Consider the following 22,207-nt stretch of genomic DNA (forward strand, 5'->3'; position numbering starts at 1 on the left):
ATTTTCAAAGACTTTACTCCTTATCTCTTGGTCTGCTACAATAAGGTATGCTGACTACTTACCTTATGGGCTGTTGAAAGGTCAAGGCTCTACTGGTATGTTTATTGGGGAATTTCTTAAGGCTAGCTGGCTGAAAAGTTTTTGTGTGAAATTCTTTACCACATTGATAAACTGGAGGCAGCCAGAGGTTCCTCCAGAAAAGCATCTTCAGAGCTCTTAGGAGAGTAAACCCCTGCAGATTGCATTTCTAAGGCCTAGGCCCAGGATAGAAGACTATGTGGCCAGGACTTTCCTCATCTTCAAACTATTCTGAAAAGTTAATATTAGGTCAAAGACTTTTAACCACAATGAGAACGCCCATATTCAATTACATATGGAAAGATGTAAACAACAGAAAGCTGCACTTAGACCTGAAGGGAAAACAGTAGAAATGAATGCTGCAAAACAGTAACAGACATTAGCCACCATTAAGAACAGTGGTTTTTAATTAATTTAATGCACAGTACATGGCCATTAACTGATCTGAACAACAAGTGAGCTAAAGCCTTGATAAAGGGGTCAAGGAACTGACCTTTCTTTCTGAAAATGCTGGCTGTCTTCTAGATCCAATCGCTTCAATACATTGTAATCGATAGATATTTGGGTGTTTCAGCTTGGACACATAGTAAGGTTAGAAAGGATCCACTGAGTTCTACTGAAAACCAATAAATGTAAAGTCTTGGTTCAAGTCGGTGATTATTTAGACACCAATCCTATTGGGACGTTAGTAGTGCTGTAACAGCATTATAGTGGAACGAAACAGAAAAATAAAAAAAACACACCTACCTTTAATCCTGCAGATCCAGATTGCACTGGATATTTTCTCGATTGGGTCCTGCGCCATCCTGGAATTCTTCCTCATCCTGCACAGGTGCAAGATCGAGTGACGTAGCCAGCTGTAAAGGGGGATAAAAGGGAGCCGCTCTCATTGCACATGTGTGAGATCGGCATCTCGTTCCCCGGAGTGTAGGAAACTGCCCTTTTCTGCGCATGCCCCATCTCGGGCATGGCCAGAAGGAGCAACCAGAAGCCCGGGATGCGTGATGGAGGTATCCCAAGAGACTCTGCGCACCTGTTCTGTCTTGATCGCCAGAGCATAAAAAAAAGAAGAATTTTACTTTTTATAAAAGGATTGTCTACCCTTTTATGTAAAGTAAAAAAATGGGTTTGGGTCAGCCTCAAGTTATCCACTAGGACTTAAGTGCACAAAGGATGGTGTCTGAGGGGGGAATAAATGATGAAATAAAGAACCCACTAAAACTAGGCAAGGGAATGTCAGACAGATGAAGGGTCAGCAACTGGTTAACAAACAGTAAATGTCAGCAGTCAAGGAACGAAACACTACCATGGATGAAGAAATCAGATTCATACATACATACAGATTGAATATACTGCATTATATTTGTTCCCTGACCATTTAGAGGTCAGAGGGAAGGCTTAATGTTGGAATTTAAGGTGGCTCATAAGCCAGGTTTTAATGAATGGGCTTCATCTTCCAAAATGCAAGCAACCATGCCCTGTTTGGTGGGCAGCATAATACTACCATGAATGAAAAAATCAGAATCATACATACAGATTTATTATACTGCATTTATATTTGGTCTCTATCCATTTAGAGGTCAAGCTTAGTGTTGGAATTAAAGCTGGCTTATAAGCCACATTCTCATGAATGGGCACATCTTCCAGAATGCCAGCAACCTTGCCTTGTCTGGTGGGCAGCATAAAACTACCTAAAGTGATACTGTATATGCGCATATGTGCAGAGTGGTGTGATGCATCCTGCAGCTGGAAGACTGTATGTGCTGACGAAAACATTTGCTTTCTTCAAACTCTTTAAGTACAGTTGACCCAAGGAAAGATAATAAACAATTATTTTTCAATAGTAACGTCAGCACAGAAAATGTTACCCCCCATAAATTTTCAGCACTGTAATAAAACCTCCAACACTAATATTCTTCTTATTATAAAAAGTAATTAAAAAACAGGATTTTTATAAAGCCAATATATTACGCAGCGCTGTACATTAAATAGGAGTTGCAAATGACAGATAGATACAGACAAGGACACAGGAGGAGGAGAGGACCCTGCCCCGAAGAGCTTACAATCTAGGAGGTTATAAGCACAGTTTAAGCACTACCAGCACAAAATTTGCTTTATTCTTTTCTTTTCAGATTTCCAAAGCCAAATGGCTAACCCCATGGATTAACATTTAAAAAAAAAACAACAACTTTGATTTATATTTTTTCACTTAAAAATACATTTAGTACATGCAATCTGCTAGAAAAGATTCATGTCAAATCTTTTTTTTCTTCTGTTGCAAAAAGAGCCTTTTTGTCTTTTGTGGTGACCTTAAATTAAACATATTTTCACTGAATGTACTGTAAAGACAATATATATAGTTTTACAATGTTTTCATAGCCCCCTTTATTTGCAACTTTTCAAAGTAAATACATTCAATTCAGGTTATGTTTCTTATAGCTGATGTCCTCTATTAATTTATTGTCCTTGTCAACTCTCCCAGAACATCATTTTGATCTGGTCCCTAAAGATAGACTGCACCTTCAAGACACAAACTTACTAATGTTTCACATTGGGGAAAGTTATGCTCAAGTCTATAGCTCTTTTAACAATAAGTACTTTACTAGCTTCAAAAGCTACAGATTCAGCTCCATGCTGTTTTTTAATCTATGATCTTCCAGAACAGCTAAAAACTTCCCCATTATTGATTTACCCAATATTATTTCCCCTGCATTGTGTGATGTATGCATGATTTTCTCACTAAGTGCATAACTTGACATTTATTAAAATGCAATCCTATTTGCCATGTACTATGTAATCATCCGTTTCATCTGGGTCACCATGTAAGCTAGGGACATCTTGCAAGGACTGTATTTCAAAACATAGTTTTGTGTCATCTGCAAGTACAGAAATGGTACTACAAAACTTTAAATATCTATATATATAAATGTATTAAATGAAATGGCTATGGTCCAAAAACTGAACACTGGGGTACACCACCAATAGCTTGATCATTAAATTCATAACTTTCATAAATCCAAATCAAATTTTTTTTTCCTTGCAATCACTTGGCAAAAATCAGTCATGTAACAGTTACATTTAAGGATTTATAGTTACTGGGTTTCCTTAATCCTTTTTTTAAATACCGGTCCTACATTTCCTTTGTGGTAGTTCGTTGGTAGCTAGGCAATAAAAAGCCTCTAACACAACCCAGGCAGTGCTGGCTGCCAGGAGGGTGAGAGAAAAAGTTAGGACTTTGTACTTACTTCCTATCAAAATTAGTAGGAGGTTTTATCTTAGCAATTATGCAAAGTGTCATATTTTTAGTTTTGGACAAAGTGGGGAAGGTAAAACGCCAGGTAATTGATTATTTTTTTTTATTTTTTTTTAATTTTGTTGTTTTTGTCTTAGTAGGGGGTTTTCTTTTACTTGAAGATACAACCTAAATATTTCAGAGCTGTGAAGGCAATTTCCCCTTTTAAACAGTTGTTACCAAAAAAGCTGACCCTTCTTGAAGGTTTCCTTTCTCTCTCTGTTTTGGTAATATTTATAAGTTTTGTATTTTCATATTGCTTTGTAGTTCCTTGACAAGTCAACAGGGACAAAAAACTCATGGGCCTTTTAGCCCCCAACGCTATCAAACAGCTTTGGCTATATGTACAATTGAATAAATCCTATATTTGCAAGAATATTTCTATATACTCCGTGTGCTAGTTTCTTAATAAATAATGGGTAGTAAAAAGTAAAGAAGTGAGTCAAAATAAAGGAAGAATATGTTTGATGGGAAAAGCAAATTCAGCAAACATTCAAATAAATGCAATCAGATGGCTAAATTTAACAATGTGTATGGTTTATTGTGTGTGTTCATGTATATTTGGATTCATGTCACAAACATGATGTCTCTGAAAAAGACATGTAACAGAGGGAAGTCTCTGTGTGTCTGACAGAATCATCACCCTCATCAAAATGATGTGAACATAGCCTGACAGGCCTATAACAAGAGGGACATCCAACACACCATATTGGCACAGTTTGCCAGTGTTTGAATACTGCATCCGCCTCTAAGAGATCTATAACCGGGGCTCTTCTGCCAAAGTTGTGTATGAAAATGTATCAACATAGTAGCTTAAATTTTGTTTGTAATCAATACAATGCAATATTACATGTAGGTAATATCAAACATAACTTTTACTATGCCTATACTTTGGTATTTTTTTCCGATATCAAGAAGGAAAAGGTTTATAGTACCAGGTATGGCTCTGCATCCTTTTGCCTGACCTTCTGTACTCTGATATGCTGTCATCCCTATGCGAGCAGGTGGTCCAGAGAGGGGAGTGAGACATAAGCTCATTAGAGGTTTACAATCTCCCAGAACCTGTCCTCAATGCACCCGAATAAGCTGGAAAAATTATGCCAAGGAAAGAGGCTGGAAAAAGCCACTATATGACACAGTTTCATGTGTGAATGAGGAAAAGAGACACATAACGAGCACAAAGCAGAGTGCATATAGAAAGTGTAAATTAAAAAAATAAAAAAAAGGCATAAGCTTATAGTCCAGAGGCAGACATCTCATATTATTTAATAGGAAGGGGCAAAACGCCAAATGCAGTAGTGCACTAAATTCAGTTATCACTTAATAGATAAGACAAATTTACTCCGAGTTCATGATTCAACCTATGTCAGATCAATTCACAATATTTCTGGTGAACCCTCTTCCGGGGTCTTACGACCTTACCATTGTTGTCTATAAGGACAAGAGGGCTCATTAAACAAAGACCACAACATAACCATTACAGCTTTTTGTAGCAGCTTTCCTAATGTCTCTGCACAATTGACATTGCTGTATTTTCTTCCATAGCTGGCTGAAGTGTATGAAAATGTTCATAAAATTTACACCTTGTTAAAAAACCTAGACAGAGGCTTGTATGCCCAGAAGACCCAATATTCGTGCGGCACTAGAAGACACAAAGTTCATTGCAAAGAATGCAGACCAATGAACTGGGAAGACAATAACTAGGAATAAGCAGTGATATTTTGAGCAGGACAATTTTAGCTAGGAAGTTCTATTTCTAAGGTCAAAGCAAAAAAAAAAAAAAAAAAAAAAAAAAAAAGATCAAATGTCACAGTAAAATGAGGCTTTTTGCAGATTTTGACTTTTTTCCATGGCTGCCAAAATTTTGTTAATTGCTAAGAAACCCTGGAAATATGCCCCATAAAAGAATTATGCAGTTTTTCTGTAAACCAAATTTATTAATTCATTCAGGGCGGTCAGGGGACCTGTTGGAAGTTAAAATATAAGCAAAATGCTTTTTTTTAAAGAAAAAGAGTGGGGGTAACTGGAATTTTAATTATAAGCAACACTATTAACATTAAAATTAAAAAGCACTAGAATTAACTTTAACGGACAATAGCTTTTTTTTACAAGTCAATTACCAATTCTTTAGTTTGTAATTTATTTTCAAAAAGTATATTTTTAATAATTCTGTATCAAAACACAATTTGCAATCAACGCAAATAAACGGGCTCCAAACCATTTTTGCAGGAGATAATAAAGATGAAGATTAGTAAATTATTAACAATGCATGTCATGTTTCTCTAATATCTTTATTGGATGAAAACCTTTATGAATCTGAGTATAGTGGAAGAGCAATTAATCACCTAAAGCTGAGACTGGGGGAAGTATAATAAAATAGTAATAAAAGAAAAGGTTAAAACTGACCATATTTGACCACATTTTAGCTTCTGCTCATATACATTAATTGATAAAGAAAGATTATTGATGTATAATATTCCCTATAGAAATGGAGCTTTGTTTTCTTAATTATTAGGAAATTGCCTAAGAGGGCGGCTGGACAACTTCAGGATAGGGATTTCAAATACAACTAGTCCTAACAGTAGTGTTGGAGGTCACTATAAACAAGCTTTAGAAGACTTTAATAAAGTTTGCTTTCAAAGTCAGCACTGACATTAGGAACTGTGTATAATATCCCAAAACTGAAGTTAAAGGCTGCTTTAAAGCAGGCACGGGCAAACTATGGCCCATTGGGCTTTTAAATCCGGACTGCTTTACACATAATTTATATCAGTTTATGCAAACACTCTACATCCATCTGATACTGGCTTGGCCCATCTGTCAAAGTTTAAAACTCATTGTGGCTCCTGAGTCAAAAATGTTCCCACCCCTGCTTTAAAGGCTTCAAGAAAGCCAATTAAATACAGCTGAAAGTTTAGTAAATGCTTTGTAGATTTGTGCTGTACAAACTACTCTTTAGACAAGAGTTTACAAATTGATGTATGTGTGAAGTAGGCCTTTATAAGATTCTCTGTAAGAGGATCAGAAGACCAAAAGATCCATTCAATTTCGGAGACTTAGCACTAGGATCCTGGCTGTGGAATGCAGGTGGCGGTTCCAACACATACTTGGGGTTTGCTCACTGCAGCCATGTTTTTAAAAAGAAAATGAAAGCAACTTCTCTAAAAGTAAACAAAAAAAAAAAACAGCACAATTTCTGAAATGGCTTAACACAAAAGGTGTAAATTGTGAATCTTTAATACATGATAATTATAGTCTTCCTAAATATAAATCCAACATCTAATACTTTGGCAACAACTACATTATTTCTTATAGTGGATATGCAAAACCTATTACTTATACTGTAGCAAGCTATTAAGGCCTTTGTTGGACTTTTGGCTTGTGTTCATGGCATAAATTTGGAATGCTTCTGAGAATATTCAATGTTTAACAACAGTTGCCTCTGACCTAAAAAAGACCTCCTTTGCTGCATTTTTCCTACCTGAAACAAATGTTACATATTAAAGGATTCTATGTAAGTGCAAAAGCCAGTTAAAGAGCACAAAGTTTAATCAATGCCGTAATCAGTAAGAAAAGAGCCACTGACACAACACTGCTACTCACACTGTTGGTTAAACTAACAGTGGATGCCGGTATTTAGATCAACATCTATGGACTATAGTAAATTCAACTTATGTCATGGGCCTTTAACTGGTCAACAAATGTTATTGGTAATACAAACATAGGGCTTGATTTATTAAAACTAGACTGGAGAAGATAGACTAACATGGGTAAACCTGTGTGATAATGTAGGCCCATTATATCTCCCATGGGATTATCAATATTTAAACTGAGAATAGTTATGAAAAAATATATATAAAAAAAATACAGAAAAAAAGACTTACAGCCACTCTCCTCTTTGCATGCCCAGTAGTCTATAAGGTAAAACCGGATATTAAGCATGTTCAACAGAAAACAAGCAAAACAATTAAGTATTTTATTTTACATTAATTTAATTTACAAATAAATTAATATAAATTATAATCAGCCTATATTATTTTGGTGTAGCCTGTATTTCTAATAAACATGCTGGCATTTATTCCATGTAATAGAATGACCAGTCACTTTATGCTTATATATAAAGATATATTTAGTTTTCTTGATTCCTCCCTGAAAATAGACAAATACAAATTCCCCCTTTCTTCCTTTATTCAAATAAAAATAATTATTAATAGTAAATCTATGCTTAATTGAAGAAGTGGCACTTGTATTGGAATTTGTTTTCTACTGTATTGACTTTCCTCTTTTGCTTTTTACATTTTTAGGTGAATAATTTTCATGGCCTCCATACCTGTACTTTGAAAATCTTAGAAATTCTACTTTTCATGTTTAAATGTTATATGGGCAGGATGTGATGGGATAGAGATACAAATGTTGAAGTCGCCAAGGTGCAAAGTGCCAACATTTTCAAAATCTTCTTTATCCCTTAAATGAGTCTCTGCAACTAATTGGTTTAAGATAGCACCATGCTTTACTCTGCCCCAAAGGATACTTTTATTCACTTAATGTAAAGCTATTTTGTTTTCATCAAATTTATTTTCGATGACAGTATGAGTATTTTTTTATTCAACAATCAATTGTCGTTGTGTTCTTGAAGCATTTTATAAGCCATTAAACTCCCATGACTACTAATCTTCCATGCATTTATTTTGTAGCGGATTTGGAATTCATCTCAATCTTTTTGGAAGGATTTGGTATTTGGCAGCACTATAAAAATGTGGATTTTGTGCATCCTTGGATGACAGTGTTTTTGATGACAAGATGTGCAACTCTACTTATCTGCTGCTGATAAATGATTTGGTCACTGCAACAAGTATTAATATATTATGAACAAGTTAAATATTCATGGATTATTACAAATATGTATTATATAGTTTATTACACCCATTTTTTTAATGAATGCATTGAAAGATTATATTCTACACACCTAAAAAAACACTAAGTGAGAAGATGTATGTATTCCCATGTTTGGAGAGTTTAGAGAGTGAAACCAAACAGTGACAGGATATACAATGTATCAAAATGTGTCTATACTTGAGTATATAGTAGAGTATATAACGTATATCACAGTGCAAAGGGCAATGTAAAGTGTAACAGTACAGTATAAGATACAGGGCACAGCAATCAGCAGTATATCATATACAAAACCATGTAGAGAAAGCAGCAGTGTGGAGTCCTTGTGCTTTGTACTTGAAACCATACAGCACAATGCACGGAAAGCATGGCCAATATATGATATACAGCACAATGTATATAGTTTAGTGATATGAACAATGAAGTACAATATACAAACTTGATTGATATGGAGATTGTAGCACACACAAGTGGTGTGAAGCAAGAAATACACAGCAGGTATTGGGGTTTTGGGAAATACTTAACATACATATTTATTGTACAACTCAGTGTAACATGTAAATACATACATACAATATAAAGCACAGTGTAAAGAAGAGAGGCAGAGCACCAATGTAAAGTAGGGGTGTCAGTTCAGCATGTAATATAGTCTGAGTGATTAAATCTTTCAGGTCAGATCTTCCCCTGTAAATTTCATGTTCTTGCATACCAATTCATACTTTGTAGAGAACAATACAGTATTGCTGCATTTAAATTGTTCCCACCACCCATCTGCTTGTTCACTCCTTGCAGGCTTTTTACATTTTTTGGTTTAGGTTATTTAGTAACATGTTTATTTAAGCTGTCATTTTAATTCCTTTCTTTTTTAAAAGGATGACTGTGCAGGGAAAATGCTTCCTTTTAGCTGTCTCCTGCTAAATCCAGGCCTGCCTAATGATGATAATCTACTGAAAATACTTATTTAGACACTTGGTCATCTGGCACAAATGGTAAGCCCCACGTCCACTGATCCGAGTAAGTAAAAATCCTCCTATACAGCAGCACCTTTATAGCCGTTAATCATTTGTTGCAAAGCACTGTACTACCTATATTACTTTATGGAACATAATTTGTCTTCCGGTGGTTGCAGCCAAAATTGAAAAGCAAACATATGCAAATAGCTATTCAGCTGTAAATTTATTACTGAATTTTGTGTTTTGCAAGGAAATCTCTTTTACCTGCACCATGGAAACAACTGTCAAGGGAAATTCTGCACCTGCTTTATAAGACAATCTTGCTAGTCATAAACGTTTTCACATTGGTGAATAAAACCTTTATCCCAATTAAAAACCAGAGTTTAAAGGTACATGGTAAAACATATATAAAGTTTGGGAAAGAGTTGAGCAAATCTTCAATGGAAACATTTAAAAAAAGACATTTATGACTAGTATTGCCTATGCCGATAAGTTTTACTTGCAAGCAATATTTTTTATTGTTCAAAAACAATGAATTTAATGAATTGAAGTAATTGTATCTGTCCTTTTTAAACACTCTGTTGCGCTCTTAGGACTGTAAAGGTATCCCCTGGCTGAAGATTTATTTTGTGAATGAACCTCCAGTCTGTGCATCTATTACAATGTAATAGACCACTCCTATTTGTTCTCAATCATTGGACACATACCCGTGTCATTTGCTGGCTATCAAGGGGTACATTGCTTAGGGAAACATTATTCTATTCTTATGAAGTTCTCCAAGGCTGGATAGAATACACTTTCATCAGTGAAGCTGGGTAAACCAGCAAACCTGGAATGGATCTGGTCCAGAATTGAAAACATTTGTTAACAAATAGCTAATTACTTTTGGGAAATCCATTCCAGGTTTGCTGGATTACCCAGCTTCACTAATGAAAGTGTTTTGTCTCCAGTCTTGGAGAACTTTAATAAATCAGAACTATAGTGTCAACTGCTGGCTATCAAAGAGGGTACGTTGCTTAGGGAAATTTTATTCTATAGTGCTCCCCCCCACAAAATAATGTATAAAGAGGGTTTGAGATTACTTTAAATTTTTTAGCTGTGTATGACAACATCAAACAGATTACATCCAGATGGAGTTTCTGCCCTGATGAAAATCTCTCTACCAAAGAGACACAGCAACAAAAAAACTTTAGAATAAAGTGGTAAAGAGTTTGATTAATCTCCTGTCACAATTGTTTGTTGGTATTCAATGCAAGAATTAGCTCTGCCCTTTATTTCCTGTATTAAAGTCATAGTACCAGGATAAATTGACATAGCTGGCAAACACTTTACAAAAAGGATCTATTTGTAAAAAGGAAAATAGTAATTTTTTCTTAAATATTCTGATAAATGACAGGCCCAGAGAAGCTATAAAATCTTCTATGTAGAGACTGCCTGGTGGAACACCAAGGGATTAGGTTTCCAATAGTTGTGTGCCTCAAGGCTTCGACCATGTAAACTCCCTGCATTGCATATTAAATAAGCACAGAAGTGTCTTATATTCTTATATTTTCTTCTTTTTCTCACATTTACTAAATTAGTTGCTCTAAGAGCTGTACCCTCTAATTATAAAGTCTATTTAGATATAGAAATTGCATTTTTTTTACATTCCTTGGACCCCCATTTTCTTATTGGTGGAAAACTGGGTCATTGCTAGTATTGCGAGCTAAACAGTAGTCCCTGATACTCCACAGAGTTTTGTCATGACAGCTCATTACAGATTTGGTGAATCTTTGTAGTGGAGATTTAAATATGAGCTTCACTGAAATAATGTTTATGTGGAAAAGCATAAAAAACCCCAAGACAACTATAATCTGTCAAAATAAATAAAAATGCTCTTCTCATAACCTGAACTGTGAAAGTAAGCATGTTCAGAAACTGAAAAAGAAACCTGTAGACTTCGCAGACTCTTTCAATTAATCATTGGTATAAATGTTTAATATACATTACCATATTAATGAATGTTCTAAGTTAATTATTAATTATACTGCACTAACTTGATACTAATTCTTTCATAGAAAGTGTTTTCAAATCTAGAAGGGTCTTTTATCTTGACTGAATGTTCATCTTCAGAGAATACCTAGATAAGAGGGGAAACCATGCTGTTTCTTAGTTGTCTGGTTATCTTCTGTCATCTACATTGGGTCATTGCTGTGTTTGTACATGCTTAGGTAGCTGGTATTTTCAATGTTAACATTTTTTACGGAAAATAGACTAATTTTGGCTATTTCACAAACCTACTGCCCAATTTGCAAGTTGATGGTAAAACCACTGAACATTGATTTTTCACAAATTATTGCAGGGGCTGTCAGTAAGGCCTTTAAGAACATGTTCGAAGTAAAATAAAACAATAAATGAAAAGCATATAGCTTCTAAAAGGTTAAGTATAGTCCAGAAAATGCTATTTTTTTATATCAAGCAGGGGTTACATTTTTAAAGTTTTTTTTACTGAATGCTCCCACAGGTCATCCTGACACTTACAAAATCTTAATAACAATGCTATATCCTAAAACTTTGCAGTTTTTTAAAAATGTTGGTGAGTGTCTTAAAATGTTTTGTGACTATATTTTATTACAGAAAAGTTATTTTAATTTTTCCCACTTGGGATGTGCTTGTATAGCTCATCATGGCCATCCACCAATTTTGGTGACGTCACTATGTTCAGGGGCTTAACAATAGCTTAAAACATGGCTAGGGGCTTTGTTTTTAACTTATGAATTGAAAGGTGAACTCTATTTTTCCAGTAATTTCAACTCAATCACAATGCTGCATAGATAGGAACATGTATAAATACAAGTTATATAACTCGTATATCACAGTTATGCATAGCTGAGAACGTGTAAAAGCACACAAAAAAGATGTGGTCAAAATGTCAAAAAAAGACAATAACTTGTCTTTGTCTGGCTTGCAAGACTGGCTTGTTTGTGTCACGCCATTGGGTACAATGAGCCCCAAACACAGATCAAATACCATTTATCTGGGCCACAAACACTGCCACATTTGGGAATATGGGTGACTGATAGCAGTTTAGCATACATGGGGCTTGTTGTGGTGGGTAGGGCCTATCAATAAACTTCACATGAAACAAAACTGGTATCTTAGTTTTGTATGGGTGCTGGTAGGTTGAGTCAAATGCTGACATAAATCAAAGCCAGATCATCTACAAGGCAACATAGAGCCCAGGGCCTGGTGGATTTTCAGGGGCCCAGATACAACATGTTTTCTTCTGCGATAAGGGGGATAGAACTATTGCTAAGTGCCAGCCTGTCACGTTACAAAAAGGATCTATTTGTAAATTGGTGATGGGACCATGCCAGTACAGACATATCAGTGAAAACATTTCAAATGTGATATCTTAGTCCCTGTTAATGTCAACTAAAGGAACAAGGATCCAAGGTTTCTACCTTGCTATGGCCTCATTTGCTTTTATCCTCCTCTGTACCTATTATCTGATTGGGAGATATCCCCACTCACATTGTTAGTTTCATCTAATGGCTATTAGGGTGGAACTTTATGTGAAGGAATATATGCAAACTAGTGCAGAGTAATTTCTGAACTGAAGTTTCCAAGATGAAACTGACAGGTAATTTAGTATCCATATAAAATAAAGGACAAGGGGATCCCTACACAGTCATTATAAGATGGGAATCCTCTTTATTCTTTGATTCTTTTTTGATGTTTTACTTCCAGTGGGAAAATATTTTAATAGCAGCTTTTGAGTATGGGTAAATTAAAAAACTGAAAATGTAATGTACGGAAATAAAAAATAGCCACAGAAGATAAGAAATTTTCTAATTCATTTCCATAAAAAAAGCGTAGTACTGGCGTTTCTCATAACAATTGGCCAGGTTTAAAGCTCAGCTAAGTAATTATTCTTCTAAATACTAGTTTACTAAAACAGATCATGTATAAAATGTAAAAAAATGGTAAAATATTTCCTGGGACTGCCAAGATATGTCATTGTTATTAATAATTCCATCATAAGGTCTAATAAACAATATAATGAATGAAAAAATGTGTGCTGTTTAAAACAACATTGCATGAAGATTTTTTCAATCTTCCTATACATGACAAGTTTTCAACTGTGTGCAATGATTCACCTCACTTTAAACTTTGGGGCTCATCTAGAGAAGCGTGTTTTCCATGCCCCTTTAAGGTTTCTTTGACCTGAAGGCAAGGCAGGTCAATGCAGGTATTTCTGGTTAGGTGCTGTATTTCCCATTCAAACATTATGTTTAAGCAGGGCTGTGTTCAAATAGAAAAGGTTCTTTTGACAAGAATGTCCACCTACAAATGTGCTTAGTAAATCAGGCTATTTGATGTTATACTATTACTCTTACAGTACATAAATTGCTTTCTAATTGCAATGTAACCTGTCAAATAGATAAGCAACAAGTAACACTGTATTGTGTCTGCCAAACATTAGTCGTTGCTTGAAGAAGCTGTAAACATCAGTGAATAAAAGTGTCCTGGTGCCAGTCTTATGCATCCTTCTGTGGATCACTGTGGGAAAAATGTATCATACTGGGAAATCTATATATACCCTAGTGAATGCATTTGGCTATATAAAGCATATATGTAGTAGAAGAATAAGGGCTAGTACTGATGTGTTGCTTTGTGCAGCGGTTTTGATGATGACTGCTAAAGGTTTAACACAAATATATCCCCTGGGTTGACTAGCACACAACTGGCTGGATATATAATGGTATTTAATAAATATATAATCATAATGATGTTTCCATATAAAGGCTTTGTCTGAAAACATAAAATAGCACATTTTCATTGCTGTAGAATATCTCTTCTGCAAGAATACAAACTTTCAAACTTCATTCTTCTTTACAATGTTCACCAAGCTGCACATGCAGCCTAACCCAAGTATATAGTCAAAGCAGACTGGACATCTCAAGAACGATATGTAAATATTGACTTTCGTATCAAAAGTCATCCAACGAGCCATTATCCCCTGGCTACTGATGTCCTTGTACTTCCATGCAAATAAGATAGAAGAAAGGACATAAAGTGTGCTTCAGGTGTCTTAGAATGTGTGGGGTCAGCTTAGAGCATGGCCTTTGATTTATGACTATTCATCAGCGTTCATAAGATGGTGGTGGTTTCTGTAAATACTGGCAAAGTAAAGGGATACTTTAAAAGTAAAACGTAAAATAAATGTATCCTAGTGCAGCAGAAATAGAGAACATGCGAGAGCCTAATTCAGAGAGTCAAGCCAAAAGAAGGGACATGGTACATATCATCTTATCTGAGTATTATTAGCAGATCAAAAGAGAGGTAGTTTGATTGCAAGGACAGTGCAAAAATCTCAACTAGATATGTCAACTCGATAATCTACTACACAGTACATAGGCTGCAGCAGTCAGCTCAATGCCATGTACAATGCAGTTTATAGATTACAACAGATGTGAGGAGTATGTATATGTTCCTTACATTGCTGTTCATTGGGGGAAAAATGACCCAATGCAATTTAAAGGTTAAAAACCTCCAATTAACTGGAAAAAAGAGGGGGATTGTGCATGTCACAAATATTGGAAGTGTGGAGACTCTCTATGACACTAGGGGATAGCGACCCATCGAACTTGCATGGAAGATGGATTCATGAGTTGTGTGGCAGGAATCCCCTAAAGGGAGTATGTGAGGGGCACGTAAGGGCACTAATATGCTTCTAATATGCCACAGTGCTAAATATTTGCTAGTTTTTGTAAGTTTTCCCCATTCCAAATACATACAAAATGGGGAGGGAGGTGGAAACCAAAGATTTACATGGATTAAATTAGAATGACTTTCTAAATGTGCGTTACATTTAATTCCATTTAGAATTGTAAACATCAATTCACAGCAGTACCACACTAGCAGAATTTTCATTACTGTGCAATACTTGGTAATCTTATCAAAAATGTTCAGTTCACTAAACACTTTATTGAGTGAATCAGCTAAATTAAACGTACATTATATTTTAGATTTTTGCAAAATGTTGTACGTAAAGGTCAGTTCCTATTTTCTTTTGCATCCACAATTGCATTGCTTTTAGTCTAAAATATCAGTTACTTTGTAATGGTGCTATTTTTGTAATTCTATGAAGATTACTGAAAATTGAAGGACAACAATACGATAATGAGAAAACAAAAACTGGTTAATGAGATATAAAGGCTTGAAACAGTAAAATAAAAATTTCATGTGAAACCCTTAGTCATATTAAATAATGAAGACAACTAAAATAAGTCATACCGCTTAGTAAATTAACACCACAGTTATTTTTGTTTTGATCGTGAACAGTATGAGGTAGGTGTAGATGGGGTGCAATAAACGTCAAACATACAAATACAGATAAGCAAGAGGAGGGGGATGGTGGTGATTCCCGTGATCCATGAAGGATGAAGCCTTAGGATACCCCCCTAGAACCCACATGTTCCTTGTCAGATCCATGCAGAGCACTCATCTGATGTGCGAGGCTGCGGCCCTGGGCAATGCACATTCACTGAACCCGCCACACATACACAGACTAATCAAAATATACACAACATTCACAGCACACTGGCTGCAAAAAGCCTAGATGCTGAACCATTTTTAAAAATACATATTAATAAACATTCTCTGTAAAATGTCATAATCCTTCGTGAAAGCAAAATTTAACCCAGAGTATGGAATCATTTTAGTGTATTAATATGATGTAAGAAAACAGTTTCCTACATTTGTGCAGATGGTAATGCAAAAGAATATACAGTGGCAGAGGTATTGTTGGGTATAAAAGTGTAATAATTGGCTAATTAATGTAGTTCATTTAAATTAAATAAATAGATTACATTTAGCAAAACTAAAAAAGAAGATAAATCTGCTTGTATAATGTCAAATACTTGCAAAAGAAGTGGCCACAGAATCCAATCAGAATCAATTTTTACAAGTGTGATTAACTGGTCAGGGTACTTTACACTTATTTAAGATCAATTGTCTTACTAGAAGTGTTGAATCAAAACTTGAGAATGAAAAGCAAGGAGGGAGCAGCCATCAGCATAGGTGCTGATTACATGAGGGGCCATGTGAGAGTATCACTGCATAATATAAAAATATTTCTCCCACCCCCTTCTTTATTCACCCTTTGGTAGCTCCAATTTTTCCAGTAGTAAAACATGCTCTATTCTTCTGGTTCTGGCTTGGGGGTGCACAGATGCATTGTTAGAGTTTACACAAAAAAGAACCAAAAAAAGAAATATTCCTGTGCTGTTCCAAACTTCACTGAATTGCCCTTCCGTGGTCCACTTCACAAGATCAAGGACCCATTGGTAAGGTTATCACACTGACTAACAATGCAAAGGGTGCAACTAACAATGCAAACAACTAACAACCACTGTGTAGGGTTAGGAGGCAACATAGACTGACTATCATTGCAAAAGATTTTTTAAACATTGCTGAGGGCATAAATTACCCCCCACCATTATTCTCCAGGAGAAATAAACGTTCTTTAATAAAGGAACATTGAAGGCAGACAATTAACAAGTCACAAGGTACTGACACCGGGCCGCATGGAGGTAAATAGAATAAACATTGTATATTAACATCCTGCTGCCGTTCCTTAAATAATTTCTGCAGATATCCAGGATCCTGGGCCGCAAAGAGAAAATCTGGGCCTCGGTACAAAGGGCCCTTATACAAAATTTTACACACATGTATGTGTGTATATTATTATTTCTAACAATCGTAGACTACATTGATACCTTTATATATGTATATTGTAAAAATAAAGTCCGCTAACCGTCAAGCCATTTATAGTCTTGAATTTCTAGATAAAGTAGACAAAAAGGCACGCAATGTCAGTGGGTCCTTTTTACTACAATTACAGCATTTACAGGGAACTTTACCTGTGGAATTATTTCTTCCTTCGCTGTCCTGTAAAGTCTTTGTTGCAGTCCACGATAAATCAGCGTGGCTCGTTTTCGAATACCTCCTGGGATTCGAAGGGAAAGCAAGGAGGAGTAATCCAGGTAATAAGTTTGAAGCTAGGAATGAACTCATTTTTGTTGGTTGATTCTTGAATGCACTGTAATATGTCACTCAAACATATTTTGTCATTGTCACGGCCTTCTATTGCTTTGCGCTCACTCAAGACTTCGCAAAAGTTCTCACAATACAATAAAAATTTAATAACGTAAATATTTAAATGTTTAAATTATAATAAAAAACTATGGGATGCGTTGGGCTTCATGTGTCCCCTTTAGCTTCATAGACCCTGGAACGATGTACCAGCTGCCCCCGCCCCCCCTCGGCTTGTCCTTCATAATAAAAAAAATTAAATTGGTGACTTCTGAGTAGCTTTTCTCAGTAAAGCAAAGGAAATTCATTCTAAACACCTAAAATATATATCAGCCTCTGTCCTTTCCATAAACACTGTTCTTGTATTTTGTTTGTCCGCAGAGTCACTTACGATGCTGCTCAGGCAATGGTGTGTGTGGTAACATCACTAGAAACCAGAAGCTATTATGTATTAATAAACATTATAGTAAGTTTGCTAATCATATAATGACAGTTTTACGGTAGCACAAAGTATAATTAGCCAGCAGAAGAGAACATGGGATCTCTGTATTCACACAGGCATTAAAGGTAGAAGGATAATTAACCAACATAACCACCCCCCTGGGCACAGTAACTCATTTACTCCATGAAAGGTTACCATTATTGCGTAGAAGTCTGCAAAGAGTCCAGGACTGTAAAATAATAAAAAATCTTTACAACCTATAGGACTGTCTGTTATACCTAACTAATACAAGCATTATCATACATTACAATGCTATACAGTAATTGCACACTATTTGTGGACATTAATCGCAAAAGACAATTTCTTTGTCAAATTGAATTTTCATGAATATCAAGGTGTTGGGAATGGTGTCACAGAACTATAACCCCCTCACCAGCATTACTACAATTGCACTTGCTCACCCCTTTTTGCTCTGGGTTACGCGGATCTAAACACATAATAAATGGCCTTTGCAGTGCTAGTTGTACAGGGCTGCTTAATATGTCAGGGCTATATAAATATTGTGTAATAATAATAATATAGGAGACATATTTTCTGTTGATGAGTCAAAGAACATCTTGTCTGAGAAGTACAATATCAGCTCCTTTCAGTACTGCTCACAAGTGTGAATTATGCAATATTCCGTTTTCCTTTTCCTGTGACCATATGTAAGGTGGGAGTAAAGAAGTTGGGTGTTTAAAATACATATGGCAAAGACTTTAAAACGTCACACTTGTTGCTGAAAACCAAGAAAACTATTAACTGTGTTCACAATGGGGAGATTATCTCTACCTTCTCTCCTTGTGATCACCCTAGAAATGAGGAAAAATCTTCCCAATTGATTATCAAACAATGCTTGTAAACCTTCCTTAAGCCATCCAAAACTGAAAGATATCTGGTGTTTGAGCTTACAGTTATATGTGACATTCAGCCTATTACTTTGGCTGCACATATTATGCAAATAGTGACTTCAGATCGAATATTTAAACATGCTGTCTTTACCCTTCCAAGCTATTGGTTAGGGCATGTTCAGATAACTTTTTGAAAGTAGCTTGAAAAGTTTTACCTCTTAAAAATTTTTGCACAAAATTTTTGGACCAAATGGGTTCATTCATTATTCAAATGGATCTGTTAATGGGTCTGGTAAAAAAAGTTAAAAAAAAGAACCATTGCACCCAACAGTGACAGTCTGTTTCCACTCCCAGGCACCTTATGTTTCACAGTAGACACAAGGCGGTGGTAGAATACCACTAGTCTGAACACACCTTACTTACATTGTTCTTTATTGTTAGTGGTCACCTGAAGTCAGTATCATTTACCAGAGTAATTTTGATTTCTGGAGCATTAAATATGCGTACAGACACCAGTAAAGAAATTTTGTAAGCCTAATTTTTTAGATCATTCTGATTTTAGATTATCCTGAAGCCTTGTGGGATACCATTGGCAAATTTCAGGAGGCTTCAGGGCATGTTTCTTTTAAGGGATTGTATCTCCATAAAATAATATATATTTTTTAAACAGAACTAAAGCTAACATATAAAAAACTGTGGGCAGATAGGTCTTGATCAAAATATTTTAAATAAACTTCCCAGTCCTAGGTTAGTCACAGGCACAGATATTTTTACCCAGTTCCTTTGTGATCTTTGGCCATTTTGATTGGCCAGGTCAGAATATGATAACTCTGGCTGGAGGTCATTTATTCCCAGCAGCTAAGGGTATGCCAGGATACCCAGCATAAAACACTGAGTTGTGCATGTCATTTCAGAAATGATTGAGAACAGGCGGGTAAGAATGTTTTATTGCCGAAATCACCACACCTGACCCTTGCACAGTGATAGGTGACAACTAGGTGGGATGGACTCCAGTGAGGTTAAAGGGTGACCACTTCAAGTTATAGGGGGAAAATACTATACCATTGACTTCCAGTTGTGCTCTTCCAGTGTGACCCTGCCACAATGGCTTCTAATTGATTTAACACTTGTTACACTGTTATCACCATCAGTGAAATTACCTTGAGAAATGCTATGCAGCCACTGCATGTAGCATGTGTACAAGAAATGGCTGCTAAGAGGGTATAGGATATATATATATATATATATATATATATATATATATATATATATACATATTTATAGTCATATTATATAATAAAGTCCATCATTTGTAATACACAAGCTGAATGCAATTCAGGTAAGACTTACACCTAGTTAACTAACCCACACTGATTATGAGCCAAGTGTAAAAAAGCCCTTATGAATACGTAATTCTATTAGTTACTGTGTACACACAGAACTAAAACCTTTTCATTGCTAATATTCCTTAAAAAAATATTGTTTCAGGTCACGCAGAACCGTCTACTTCAAGATAAAATATGACATTGATAGGCAGTCCTAATCAATTTATATGGTTCATGAAGAACAGTGACATCTCTCCATTTCATGTGACCCAAAGTGGCTACACTCGTTTGCTTAGTAAAATCCTGTGTGTGCATCAAGGCTGTCTATAAATTGGGAGAGAGTGAACGTTCTCCCCATCAGAGCCTGCTGTTCAGGCAACAAATTATATTAATTATTTACCCACAACACAGTGTGAATATTAATGTAACCAGCAAGAGATGAATCCTGCCCCTTCTATAAGCAAGACTGTGCATGCAGGAAGCAGGGGGAGGGAGAAGCAGGGAAATGACAAAAAACATGGAAAGAAAAATACAAAAAGGGTCTACAGTAAGATGAGCGGAAAAGAGGGAGAAGAGATATAAACAGTAGATGGAAAGCACAGCACCATAAAGATTGTTAAAGAAGGAAACATGTAAAAGTCATATAGCAAATAGAACAATAAACATTTATATAATAAAAGACAAAAGGGGCCTCAACTTGAGCAGAGACTGCAGAGCTAATTATTTCATATACAGTACTAGTACATCACAGCTGTTTTCAACCATATACTAAGACATTTGATATTTTATGTGTATTTAGGGGGGAAAAAGTAAAATACATTTGCAGTGTAATACATCCCTAATGTTTTCTACCTATAAAGACCATGCAATATCAGAAAAATACCTGTTCCCTTTCACACAAGAATCGCATACGGTTACACACAGGTATTCCCAAATCAGGTCATAGAAGCTACATGAAATATATAGTTCGAGAATCCTGGACTATGTAGAAGTGTCACAGCTCTGGTAATATTCCTCTCTGATGGACATGAATACATTTAAACCACTTTATTCTGATAATAAAATATGTTTAGTATTCTACCAACCCAATACAATGAGTGACTATCATATATTACAGCATATCTTTCAATATATTTAATCTACCTGGTTTGCTGTATTCATGTTCTCTCTCAGTATTGTATTCAGTTTATAACACCATCGTTACAGTTTACAGCTAACTGCTCTATACCTTGTATTATCACACAAAACACAGATAAAAAACTATTGAACTTATCTTCAGGTTTTGGACTGAATTTAATCATTTCTGATGGAAGAATCAAGTAAAAAGTAGCAATCATGAAATGTTTTTTTCCTTCGATGCAAGCTTCATAATGTATCCTTCATTCGCATTTTGTATTGTTCTATTGATTTCGCCTGCTTTATTGTATTCCTCCACTGTATTTCTATGGATTATTTTCAAAACCTAACTATGAATGTTTCAGCAGAATGACTCCAATGCTGATGATGATTCTTCCTTAGTAGTCTTAACAACTGCTAGCTAACATGCTTGGTGCATAAAAAGACCAATATTTGAACTGCATGGCCCAAATACCGTTAGGATCCACACCCCTGGACACTCACTTAGCATGGAAAGCTGCAGAGAGCAATAGGGAAGAGTGCTGTCCCTTTTATTTTTCCCTCCGTTCTCTTCTTTCTCTCTCTCTCTCTCTCTCTCTGGACTATGAGGATTATAACACAGTCTTTTAGAATGGCAGTCCTTTACTTTCTGTTTTTTTGTAGTTAGAAACAAGCAATTAGCACTTGGGTCCTTTCTAGGAGATAAGCTTCAGGCATGGGTTCCCAAGCATGTGACTAGGAAATTGGTAGTCCCAGGTATAAGGGCAACAATTCTGTGAGATCATATTATTATGGCAAGTGTAACCTGCATCATTTTGCATGAGGAAGAGACTGGGCAGGGAAGTTCAGTTGTGTGAAGCAATATGAGACCAGGGCCCAATTTAATAAAGCTCTCCAAAACTGGAGAAGATAGACTATCATGAGAGAACTTGGGTGATCGAGCAAACCTGAAATGGATCTGATCAAGGATTGAAAACATTTGCCATCTAATAGCAAAGATTTTGAAAAAATCCATTCCAGGTTTGCTGGATCACCCAGGTTCTCCCATAATGGTCTATCTTCTCCAGTCTTGAGGAGCTTTAATAAATCAGGCCGAGGCTCTATTACAGTGTATAGTGCTGTCACTCTAACACCAGTGT

At 35.8% G+C, this 22,207-nt stretch overlaps 1 protein-coding gene across 3 annotated transcripts in view; it reads right to left on the reverse strand.

Moving 5' to 3' along the window:
- The window catches only part of DSCAML1 (DS cell adhesion molecule like 1), a 177,916-nt gene that overhangs the window by 83,860 nt on the left and 71,849 nt on the right, over positions 1-22,207 (reverse strand). The window lies entirely within an intron of this gene.

The sequence above is a fragment of the Pyxicephalus adspersus genome, chromosome 11 (genome assembly GCF_032062135.1).
Source record: "Pyxicephalus adspersus chromosome 11, UCB_Pads_2.0, whole genome shotgun sequence".
Lineage (NCBI taxonomy): Eukaryota > Metazoa > Chordata > Amphibia > Anura > Pyxicephalidae > Pyxicephalus > Pyxicephalus adspersus.